The sequence below is a fragment of the Leucoraja erinacea genome, chromosome 11 (assembly GCF_028641065.1).
Source record: "Leucoraja erinacea ecotype New England chromosome 11, Leri_hhj_1, whole genome shotgun sequence".
Classification (NCBI taxonomy): Eukaryota; Metazoa; Chordata; class Chondrichthyes; order Rajiformes; family Rajidae; genus Leucoraja; species Leucoraja erinaceus.
In genome coordinates, this window is record NC_073387.1 from 36,576,040 (window position 1) to 36,589,447 (window position 13,408).

Here is a 13,408-nt window from a genome sequence, read left to right on the forward strand (position 1 = left end):
CCTGACCCAACTTTGGAAGAGTTAGTGGTTCCCACATAGCTTCATTAGCCACTTTAGAGCCCACAGTAGTAACATGCCATCCTTGATCCTAAGAGTCTGCCTAAGAAGAATCTGGGTAAAGTTCACAAATAGGGCGGCAGGGTGGTGCAGTGGTAGAGCTACTACCCAACAGAGCCAGAAACTAGGGTTCGAACCTGACCCACAGATGCTGCATGTATGGAGTTTGTACATTCTCCCTGTGACCTGCGTGGGTTTTCTCTGAGATCTTTGGTTTCCCCCCACGATCCAAAGACGTACCGGTTTGTAGGTTAATTGGTTAGGTATAAATCTAAAATTGTCCCTATTTTGTGTAAGGTAGTGTTAATGTCGACCATGGATCACTGGTCGATGCGGACTCATTGGGCCAAAGGGCCTGTTTCCCCACTGTATCTCTAAACTAAACTAAAAACTATTACAATTAAAAAAATAATCTTGCCATTGGATAACTTTAGTACTTGAAGACATAGCAAAAGAACAGCATATTTAGATGATTTTATTGCAAATGTTATTGATAGTTAATTTCCAGCTGTTGGAGGGCTAGAATTTTACAACTTACAATTAAGATAGAAATGCTTAAGTTCTAGTGAATTTATTCATTTGTTGAATAGTGAAAATGAAAAGCAGTGCTGAAATGGTTCAATAATTTCTGTTGCTAAAAAAATGAATCCTAATGCACTGTCAGCATCTATCTACCAAGTATCTAGGAATATTTATTTTCTGAATATTCTCGATGCTGGAAGCTGGTGACAAGATTTTACAAAACGAATACTTGCCTGGGAATCCTTTGTTTAAAAATGATTTATCCATTTTTCAGATGATGTGATGTTTATGCCTGTCTCAGTTAGTCAGGAAAGATATTTGAAAATACATTTTTACATTTTACAAACTATGTATAATATGTAATTGTGAGCCAATTACTGTAAAGTTTCCTAATTAAATATAATCATCATTGGTAATTAGGATTCCTGTTTCTCAGAGGAAACTTTTAAAGGTTTTTTTGCACGAATACTGCAAATGGATTGGACACACCCAGCAAGTCTATTGTACATTAACTGCAGACAGGGACATATATTCATTGTTAACATTGATTTGAAGAGTATGTTATTGATTTGTTATGGTTAATGACACAGCACTTGTTGATCTTAGAATCATTTCAGTCATATTTCTCCCACAAATACAAGGATTTCAAATGTTAAAAAGTTTGTCAAATATTATTATACTATCAAGACAGATTTATGTAGTTTGATGGAATTTTGCTCTTGTTGGAATTGAATTATTTTTGTGCGTATTGTTGAATTATGCTTTAAGTAAGACAATTTATAATACTACCGAACAACCTATCAAAGGTGAGATACAATAACTTCAAATAGATATACTCACACAACAATGAAAAATGATGCGTTTCAACCCATGGTAAAATATATGGTGGAACAATTTTCCACATTTTTGGGTTGAAATCTTCAACATCAATTATTAAAATTGGGAACTGAATATTTTATGTGCGTTATTAAGAATCTACTTCATCAACCATACTATTTTGGCTGCATTTAAATTCCTCTTTTTTTGTAATATTCTATTCTGCCAACAAATACCTACAATTCTAATTCCAAAGGTGAAAGTACAAAAATGTAGAGATGGTGAATGGTCAAAGTTCATTATTGTTGCAAACGATTTCAAAGTTTAATTCACTCCCTTTAGATAAAATATTTCTACAAGTTCTCCGTAACTGTTTTTACTGAAAGACTTTCAGAGCATTTAGCTGCAAGGATGGAAAATGACTCCTTGCGCTTTGCTTTCTTCCTCATTTACTCGACTTCATGTGCTGTGGGGGCTTAGGGGCTCCATGTGCAATCTTCGGCATAAAGGAACGTCTTGTAGGCATAAAAACAGACTCTGAAAATCCAAGGCAATTAGCCAGTAAACAAAGAGAGAGAAGCAGAGTTAGAATTTCAGATGACACTCTCTCTCTCTCTCTCTCTCTCCCTCTCCCTCTCCCTCTCCCTCTCCCTCTCTCCTCTCCCTCTCCCTCTCCCTCTCCCTCTCCCTCTCCCTCTCCCTCTCCCTCTCCCTCTCCCTCTCCCTCTCCCTCTCCCTCTCTCTTGCAATTTAAAAAAAATGCATTTGCAGCATCTCTAGTAATTTTGCTTGTTTTAGGAACTCTTCATCAGGAGGATATTTACCATCTCATCTCTAATAATTGTTTGTTTGTCACCCAGCTATTTGTGCATACAATATACCCCGTGAGCTTGTGATAAAGTGAGAAAAGAAGTGTTATGACCTGAAATATCACCTATTCTTTTTCTCCAATGAAACTGCCTAACCTGCTGAGTTACACCAGTGTTTTGTTTCATTTTGTTTATGTAAGATAAACTTATATAACCACATTTGTAAGTTTGCGGTTCTAATTTCATTTGAATATTTACTGTCTCTTAATTTTGGACATGATTTTGATTCTATTCTGGTGTCCGGAATTAGGTAATGAGAACATAGAAGCAGGGTGTTTAGAGGAGAAATCGCTACTCCACTGCAAAGGGAATGCATTAGTAAATGAAAATGGCTGTTTTTACTTCTGATCATGCAAATGTTTACACTTGGTGTTAAAGGTGGTCCCTAAACAATTAGCAGCGTTAATGTAGAAACACGGATCTGCCGATTTTGATTTAGAAAAAAGTGCTGGAAGAACTTAGAACTTAGCAGGTCAGGCAGCATCTCTGGAGAACATGGATAGGTGACGTTTCGGGTCGGACCCTTCATTAATCCAACATTGAATCAGACGGCAATCTGGAATCTCTTTTCCATAGTGATAAGGTAGGGAATTTTGTTGTGGGAACATTTACTTCTCCACAAACAAGATTTGCAAAAGTTGTACAAAACTTAACAGTTCTAGCATGAAAAAAATGAATGCCTCATAATTCCTGTGATACATCACATGATTTATAATATCATGAAAACTGACTGCTTATCTTCCCTGACAAAAGGCTTATGAACCTTGGATAGAATTGAAAGTTTTGTTTAAATAAATGTTGAAATATCACATGCTGTTACAATATTTATTTAAGTCAATTATTTGCTAATGATTTATCTACATTCCCCATGGAATTGTTATTTTATGACAGGCATACATTTTTTTTAGTATTGTTCCACTTTGGATCTATAAGGCTACAAAGGTTTTATTTTGCATGTGGCATTGCAAAGGCAATTTGACTAAAAACAAAATCAAAATAGTGAACAACAAGGGATCTAAAAGAGGGAGGGGAAGTGTATGCAGTGAAGAATGGAAAATGTTATTTAGATAGTGTGAGGAAATCGGCTTAAAACAGAGTAAATGTTTTGTTTCACCTCAAAGTGCATCTTGAGACCACATTGCTTTGCTGTAACAAATTATTTTATTCGGTATGGATAATTTAAACAATGATTATTATTATAAATCTGCAAAAATATCTTGAGATATATGAAATAAATCAAATGCATTAGTATGGGCATAATATTAATTATACACCATTGAATATGATGTCGTTATAAACAATGTAGTCCCATTGGTGCACATAGTTGAATTCACACCAGCAATGTTGTTCAAGGAATAAGTAGAACTTTCAGATAAATTGAGATGAAATGTTTTTCACTGTAGATTTATAGTGAAAGTTTAATGATGGCTTTCCCACCTTTATGTCAGAACACATGTGGTTCAACCCCTACTCTGTATATCCCCAGGTGAAGGATGGAGTAAAGATGTCAGTTACACTTTGTGCAGTACTTGCTTTGGATAAATGACTGAGTCAGTGGGATATATGCTTTGAGATAGGAGTAGTAGTTCTGAATTTACATCCCAGACGGAGATTTATTTCTTATGGGTTCAGGTGACCACATGCATGACAATGGTTATCCTCGCCACTTGTTTTTAGTCCAAATAGTAGAAGATACTTAAATCTGAGGATTGCAACATATATACACGTCCATCATTCTGGCCAGCAGATGAACTTGCCCTAATAGCATATACAAAGTTCAGGCAGAAAATCAAGTGGTTAGAAAGGGATTACATTTCACAGTCTCCTAATGCAAAGATTTCTAGTCACTAAAAAGTCTCACAAGAGTGTTTCAGAGTGCCTTAAAATATGAGAAATTCCATTTTTCAAACATTTGATCAATAACTATAAATTGTAATTTATATTAAAGGGTGTGTAAACATATATCAACCACATCCTTGCTAGGCAAAATGTTATTAATGTTGTTTTCCAAGAATGCAAATGTTTTTTCTTTATTGATGCTATATACCCTTCAGGCAATTATTCATTTCTTAAAGTTGAAGTTAGCTTCTTTGAGTACAAAAGATAACAACATCATTTTTCAGCCTCCTTTGCTACATACCAGGTTTATTAACAGTTTAACCAATTACTTGTTGAATCTTTAAGCTTTCTGTGTAGCTGGCTGAATGGGTGTTCTATTGTATAACATCTGTAAAGTATATTATCTTGAAACTAATACTGAATGCTGAATATTACAAAGTAAAATTTTAAGCCAAATAGTGTGTGTGTGTTCAAAGCCTTTGACGTCTTTCAAAAGAATGTGTTACTTATTGTGTTCATTTTGTAGTTTCCCTATTAAAGTCCATCAGCCAACTTGAAATCTATACATGGAATTTACTGCAAAATGAATTTCATTAAACTGTAATTATTTGATCTGTATGCAATTAAGATACGGTAAAATCAAAATGCATATCAAGTTTTGATCCTAGATAAACACATTCCTTTTCATTTACAAATTCTTTCCAAGCTTCAGTTTCTCGTCCTTAAATAGTAATTATATTGGCAGTCTTGCCTTTAATGTACAAGGCTGTCTGTAAGTAATATTCTGCCAAACAAGGCTGTGCAGTTTATGTATATTTATACATCCATTAATGGGTAAGAAAAAGTCATGTTTAATTCTCTTTTATGTTCATAGGAAAGGATGAAAAGCATTTCTAGTCCAACTTTATTAAGTACGCAATGCAAGTTATGTTGCAAAAAAAATGGACAAGTTGTACAAGTTGTACAAAAATGCAATAAAAATGAGTCTGGTTCCGATATCGAGGCAGATTATTGATGATCTCATCCAAAATGTTAACTAAAAATACCATAACATTTTCCATTCCCTGAAAGAAAATCAATTCCGTATATGGTAAAAGCCTGCTTCCAGCACCCATGATTCAGAGTGCCTTAATCATGTTATTGGAAGATTACCAAAGGATCTAGGAATTTGCGGTTTTTGTAGGGATACTGTAAATTGGAATACCACAACTTGTAAAGCATAGAACATGTGAAATTTACTAAACCCAGTCTGACTTTGAGACGTTTCTCTGGAAGAGATCAGAACAATGCCTTTCCTCTGAACATTTTTCCATTTTAAAGTCTTTTTATTTTGAAATTGTTGGATTTTTTTTTTGAATGAGTTTTTGAACAGTTTTTGAATTCATTCAGGCAATTTAATTGGAAAACATTTCGCCCTTGGAATTGTAAAAAAGTAACAAAATGAAAACATGTGCCCATTCCAGGGATTCCGTGGTATCCATTGGATCTTATGGAATGTTTACATCTAATGACACACTAGGCCCCGTGGTTTTTCTGTTAAACTAGAAATGTAATTTCATCAGAGAACAAAAGGTCCTCAGGATCTATCTTAACAGTGTGTCATTGTAGAAAATGGTGGAAAGCCAATTATCCTTGGATATTAAAATTCACGAGTTGTAATATAGGCTGCTGATATGCTGTTGTTAAATTTTTGCATTATTTCAAATCCATATTCTACAAAGTATGTACCTTATTCTATTATTCATATCCTACAAAGTACATACCTGTGGCAATGATTCTTTAATACCCGTTACACATATCATGGTGGTTGACCTGATGTAAACGTGGAAATAAACCTGTTAATGATTCTATGGCATAAGGAAAATTAACAAGCCCTAGAAGTCCAGCTGGTGAGGCAGAGTGACTCGTAATTGAAACAAAAAAAGGAGTCAGCAATTTGCCATTAACTGGACTCTCCTGTGGTGTATCATGCAGAAATTGTGTGATCTATTAAGGTCAAGGCATAAATATTGTTGTGAAGTAGAAACAACCAGTTTGTGAATTAAAAAGTAATGTTAATATAGTGCAAAGTTGTCATGAAGATAATGAGGTAATGGAAGCAGTGACAGCAGAAATATGCAAGTTGCATCACAAAAACATGGTAGGTAAAATAATCAATGTCTCCCCAACAGGGATTTTCACATGGCAAATTCATCCCACCATCAGTAATCTCAATGTTTTGATGTTGAAAGGCTAGCAGAGAAAAAATATGTGCCCAATATCCAATAATGAATACTATCTAAGGCAGGATTTGTTGACATTTAGGAAGGCGAGTCTAGATGACATGACATTAGAGATTGGAACAGATATTTTCATACACCAAATGTGCATGTATCAGAGGTATATCAAAACAAGATGACATAGATTTAGAGTTGGGGTAAAAAATTAAGGGAGGACCTGCTTGAGAGCACGGTGGAAGCAGCACCACTGATAGCATTTAAGTAGTTTCTAAATTAGTGTTTGAATTGCCTAGGCATAGGATGTAATGGGTCAAGCGCAAGAAGATAGATTAGTACAGATGGGTGCTCATTGGTGAGTGTGAACATGATAGGCCAAATGGCATAATTCCATGCACTATGACTCTGAGCCTATAAATCAAACACATTCTGCTTCGGAAGTTACAGATTACATTAAAATGTCCTGATGTGGAATTTATGAAAAAAAGATTGAAGTCACAATGACACATACAGTGAAAGTATAAAATATTTCCTATTAATCCTTATCTCATTAGACCAATTATACAGACAAACACCCATAGTCAGGATCAAATCCGGGTCTCTAGTGCTGTGAGGCAGCGACTCTACCACTGCGCCACCATGCTACCCCACACTTCTAACTTCTAACTTCAAAACAATATTCATCAAAACTAGAAACAGCAGTAAAAAAATTACACAACAATATTGATAAGTTAAGCAATGGTTAACCTAATTTTGCTTGGTAAACAGTTACAAATAAATATCAATATTTCAGGAACTCAGCCTGGCTTAGTAAATTCTTGCATTGATACGATCATTTAAGATTGAACAAAGATATATTATGAATGTTTGAATCCTTTGAAACTTACCAATGGATTCGCATATGGATGCAACATGAACACTTTGTGTTAATGCACACACAAAATTAGATTTTTTCATTTACTCGCTAAGTTATGTGCGTACTTAAGCATCAAAATATAATTTAATTAATTCATTGTTAATTCATCTTGTCATGCCAATCTTTTATTATAAAGGCAGATGTATCAAATGAATACTAAGTGGTTAATTTTATAGTATCTCTACGACAAGACTGATGGCTTTGTTCATCTTCTCTGATATTGATAGTGTTTGTTATATGGTTGGCTGTCACTCTGTCTCTTTGACCAATAGTGTATCTCAAGCACTTGCAGTCTCAATGCGTTTGTGCCCCTTCAAGTAATCCTGACTGTCCTACCATGATAATCATTGCCACATATCCTTAGATATTAAGAACTATTTATATTCTTAAATTTCCCTATGTACTTGGATGCTTTCATTCTTCTTCCTATGCTGCAGCAATAAAACTGCTAATGACCAATATTACAATATTCTTTTATAGCGGGCGTGTAATTCTATCCTCTTTTGTTACTACAATGTTATTTCAAAATATTCCTCTTGTTAACAAATGATACATGATTTTTTTTTCCATTTAATATTAGTTAAGTCACAAAAGTCAGAATATTCCGGAAGTAGGTTGGTTGAGATTTTATTAAAAAATAAGCCATTTTGGAGAGCCATTGTGACGTGCCAGTCTGTGCACTGGCTTTCAATTGGTGATGTATTCTATACACTTTGCAGTGTATATCCTAATAAAGATGAGAAGGAAGAGACAGGAAGGAATGTATTCTTTAAAAATAATGTAATATCCCAGGTTTTTAATAAAACCTTATTTAAAAAAAATAATATTGATAATAGTTATTTTTACTATGCAAACTTGAAACAGCATGAAAAAGCGATAGAAACAGATATTTAAAAATATATGATTTCAACCTGAAAGAGTGATTGAATTAAAAACTAAAAATGCTAGCAATGCTCAATAGGTCAGGCAGCATCTGTGGAAAGAGAAAAAGTTAACGTTTCAGATCAAAGATTTCCAGTATTTCCAATTTTTCCATTTTCATGGAAGAATTATTGTCATAATAAGTATATTTGAAAGGTCTATCCATTACCGAGCTGCATCCATTACTGATTTGCATCAAACCAACAAGTTTAGTATTTTAGGATTGCTTTAAAATGCATTTCGACCAACAGATCAAGAGCTCTGTGACCAGCTATGAAAAGAATTTGAATGAATAAGTGCAGTAAACCAGATGGTTTAAATCTTTTTAAATTGTTTTGATGAACTTGAAGGTCAAATATCTGGAATGTAACTGTTCCTTCTTGGTTAAATTGAAAAGACATCAGAACAATTTTCTATTGAGCATGGCTTCAGATCTTACAGTTTTTGTGATCAAATATTTACCTATTAAATTGACTGTACAGCCAAAATCACAGACAATTGTTACTCCAAAAGATTAATATGCAATATTGTTTTTTTATGCATGGGTATATTCAGTGTTTTTAATAAGAACAAAAATTACATGGCATAATTTTCAAGAGAGAGTTAAGGGCCTGTCCCACTGTGGCGACCTAATTTGCAAGTTTAGAAGAGTTTGCCCTCGACTCATACTCGCAGCATGGTCGACACGAGATCCTAGAAGGTCTTTGTAACTCTCCTTCATGCTCGAAAGTAGTCCCCGCGTACTCGAGGCCTCAGCTAGGTTGCGGCGTTTTTTTCAACATGCTGAAAAATGCCCGCGAGAAAAGTCGCCATGGAAAAAAATCGATATTTTTTTACTCGTAGTTTTAGTCTAGGTAGGTCATAGTAGGTCGTAATGCTATCGTAGGTAATCGAAGGTAATCAAAGCTAAAGCTCATTGAGAAAAAAAAGGTGAGTAAACCGACCAGTAATGTTAAATGCCCAATAAACTTTATTAAAAGTTGTCTGGCTTATTAAAAGTGTCTCCCCCCTTCTCTCCCCCCCCCCCTTCTCTCTCCCCCTTCTCTCTCTCCCCCCCCCCTTCTCTCTCTCCCCCCCCCTCCCTCCTCTCCCTCCCCCCCCCCCTTCTCTCTCCCCCCCCCCCCCTTTCTCTCCCTCCCAACCCTTTCTCTCCCCTCCCCTTTCTCCCTCTCCCCCCCCCCTTTCTCTCCCTCCCCCCTTTTCTCCCTCCCAACCCTTCTCTCCCTCCCCCCTTCTCTCTCTCCCCCCTTCTCCCCCCCCCCCCCCCCCCAGCACTCTCTTAAAGGACTTACCGTTACTGTGCCAGCCATCTTTTACCTTCCTGTTCATCGTGGGTGTGAATTTCAGACAGCGCTCTCCTGTTTTCCCTGGCCCCTGCCTTTGCTGTGTGTGTGTGTGTGTGTGTGTGTGTGTGTGTGTGTGTGTGTGTGTGTGTGGTGTGTGTGTGTGTGTGTGTGTGTGTGTGTGTGTGTGTGTGTGTGTGTGTGCGCGCGGCTGGTCGCTCCGGCTCGCAGTTTCATTGCTGATGGACGATTCAGCTCGAGGTTTTTCAGGCGAGTGCCCTCAAGCTTGAAGGTCGAAGACAGTTGCTGAAAAGTCACGTTAGTGGGACAGGCCCTTTAGATTTAGCTCTTAGGGCTAAAGGAATTAAGAGGTATGGGGAAAAAGCAGGAATGAGTACTGATTTTAGATGATCAGCCATGAACAGCTATTGGCGGTGCTGGCTTGAAGGGCCGAAAGGCCTACTCCTGCACCTATTTTTCTATGTTTCTATGTTTCTATAATATATAGATTTATCCTTGCATTACCAGCAGAAATTTAAATCAACAATGGATCCACAATACATTCTAAAATCCAGATATTTTAAAGGAAGAATATAGAATAAACTTCAAATACCCTTTACACTAGCGCTGCATAAGTATCAGTTTCATTCTAGCCATTCCAGCTATGGTCAGTTATTTGAACTCCAAGTTTAATCTGTGATATAAAACAGTATCTGCATGAAGTAATTGGATTTCTGGCTGGAAAATAATTATCTGGTGATAAAAGTGAAGTTCATGGGTCAGCATACTTTTACAGTGAATTTACTGATAGAACAATAGAACAAGCCAATGTCCTTTTCGCTGAAGAATTCAAAGTAGTTGAATTTCACATTTCTTCAATAATATGTTTCTTATAAAATTGATGTAAAATATTATGACATTTCAAGGAACACACACATGTTACTCTTGAGCACATGGATGCCATTGAATGTATGGATTTTACAGAGAATCCATATATTCTATAAAATAAGTAGAATATATATTCAAACATTAAATTTTCAATCAATAAGGTATGAAAGAGAATGTAACCTCGTGGATAGAAGGATGACTTGCCTATATTTATGTAGGTTGTGTTTTGGAATTAGTGACTGATGGTACCTTGTTAGATAATTTGGATTTAGTTATCAAGACTAAAGATATAAAAGATTGCTAATAATTCCGATAAGTCTGTTGGACAAAAATAGAAGATTGGAGTGAAATACTGGATGAAAACTATTAAAATACTAAATACAACAAAATAGACAGATGAATTTTTGATGCATTTTATTGGAGACAATTGTGAGGCATTGCACTTTGAGGAAAAACTACAACGAATGGAAATAATTTCCAAATGGGATAAGCTGTGTTGTAATTGAGGGCTAAATAACTCACAAACGACCCTTGGTGTACAGAACCCAAAGTGTATTTATTTCAAGCCAGTGACTGCAGGACACAACAAGCTGCAGCAGAGTGGAGGGAGGGATGAAAGACAGTGAGGAGACAGAGTGTAAGAAGAGAAAAGAGGAAGGAGAAAGATCAACATAAAGTACCAGAATTGTTCAGTAGGTCAAGCAACATTGGCGAAGAGAGAAATAGCCGTCACAAAGCTTTGTGAATGCAGGCAAGGATCATCATAAAATGATAATTGGGATTAAGTGGTTTACAGGCATATGCGTTGAATGGAAATGGAAGTATTACAAAATTGGATACAACTGTAGACACCCTGTCATAAGAAAGATATTGGAGCCATGACTGTAAAGCAAAAGTTTACGAAGTCATAGCAGAATGAGATATATATCAATACCTACAATATAGGGTCTTTTTCACTTTGTAGAATATAGGTTATTGAATAATTAGAGTTCAAGGCTCCAAACGCACACTAAATAGTAACATTAAGTTACTGTATTTTGCCTCAGAAATTCATTTTACTGACTTCAATAGAAGTTACAAGGTACTGTCATCATTATCTATTCAGTTTGATGCTAGTGTCGGGATGAATTTATCGGTAAAGCTCTAACATTTGAAGGATCAAAATTATTATTAGGAACATGAAAAAAAAAGAATTACTGGACTTTTTCATATAAAGGGCTATAAAAACATTGAATATTTTACCACAAATTGCCTTTGACACCGATTATTGACATGGTTTAAATATATATATATAACGATAAATGTTCCTGAAAAACTCGAAAGTTGGAATTATTTATTTGTATATTTTCCTTTTATAATTGCCTATATATATATATATATATATATATATATATCAGGATAGACAGTTTAAAAAGGAAAATATACAAATAAATAATTCCAACTTTAGAGTTTTACAGGAACATTTATATGGAAGACTTCCTTCTGTTTCATAACTGAAACTTTTCAGTATAATTTTTTATCATATATTGGATGCATCAGCATCAGAGCAGAAGAACTTAAAATTAGCAACTTAATAGCAAGGTAGTGAGTTGCAAACTTTTGGTTGCAAGGGTAATTTCTATACAAGAGTATTTTCTATCTATGAAATAAGTTAGAAATTTAGCATCTGAAGGAGACAGCCCTGTAATAACACAGGATAGAATTTAAAATAAAGTTACCACATTATTTTATTGTTTGAACTTCAAAAAGTACATTTAATATTTTTATCTTATAACATATTAATGATATCAGCCACAAATGGCCTAAACAGAACAGATTTTCATATTTAACTGGGCACAAATGCCTGTGACTAAAAAAAAAAGCATATCAGAGACATTTATTGGACTTTTGTAAAATTACTATACCAATGTTAGAGCTTTTCCTCAGAAAGGATGCCTAGAAGATTGTCCTTGTATACTTAATATGGTTGATTTTAACTTGCTTCCCACGGTATAAATAATCTGGTAGTTTAGATTGAAACAAAGGCTGTAGATGCTGGTTAATGTACAAAAGGACACAAGGGGTTGAATTACTCCAGCATTTTGTGTCCTTTTGGTATTATGTCGGGGAAGGTTTATAGATTCATGGGGTCTGTGTAATGTTGGAGACCACATAATATTTAAATTCTTGTCTAATGATGTGCACCAGACAATAATGTGTAAGAAAGAACTGTAGATGTTGGTTTAAATCGAAGGTAGATACAAAATGCTGTAGTATCTCAGCGGGACAGGCAGCATCTCTGGAGAGAAGGAATGGGTGACGTTTCGGGTCGAGACTGAAGAAGGGTCTCAACTCGAAATGTCACCCATTCTTTCCCTCCGGAGATGCTGCCTGTCCCACTGAGTTACTCCGGCATTTTGTGTCTACCACCAGACAATAATTGCAGTTTTGAGATGCAAATAAGTGTTGAATACAATGCACATGGTCTGCACATTTGTTTCAGGCACTGAGTATTCTAGCAAAAAATCTTAAAATGACCACTATAGACTGCCTGCAAAACAGCTGTAAGTTGCAGCCCTTCTGAACATTCCTACCCTTGACACCTTCACCACTGCCCTCCTCCACCCATGCATGAGGTCTGGCCATCTGCCTGTTCAACATGGGACCCAAACAACTTCCTGCACTCCCAGAACCTTTTAATAGCTTAAAATAGCTTGGGGTGTTAAGCAGCAAATTAGGCAATCAGAATCTTCTACCTGCCAGTTCTCTGCCACTTGTTAAGATCATCCTTAACGTTAATTAATTGTTAGTAAATGAAAATATCATGCCTCTCCATGTATCTATTTGAAATTAGAACTGCTAAATAGTGATTCAATAATTGGGCTGAATGTTTAGTGGGTCAATCACTTATGCCCTTTAAAGCAATAAAAGGTTACATTGAAATTTTCAGTTTGTCTGTTCGCTACATACGCTGGTTGATTTTGTCAGTTTTCAACGTTTTCTATTTTTGGTTTGAGTTCCAGCATTTAGAGTTCATTTATTTTGCTTTTTATATAACTTTAAATCTATTGAAGTTAACAGAAATGACGTACTTTTGGATTT

At 35.6% G+C, this 13,408-nt stretch overlaps 1 long non-coding RNA gene across 1 annotated transcript; it reads right to left on the reverse strand.

Annotated features, from left to right (window-relative positions):
* Nucleotides 1–845: 845 nt before the first annotated feature.
* On the reverse strand, nt 846–9,584 carry LOC129701684 (uncharacterized). Its single transcript, XR_008724248.1, has 3 exons — nt 9,449–9,584; nt 5,867–5,915; nt 846–1,932 (listed from the first exon to the last, which is right to left on the reverse strand). It is a non-coding gene; the product is annotated as an uncharacterized LOC129701684 (long non-coding RNA).
* Between the last annotated feature and the right edge of the window lie 3,824 nt (nt 9,585–13,408).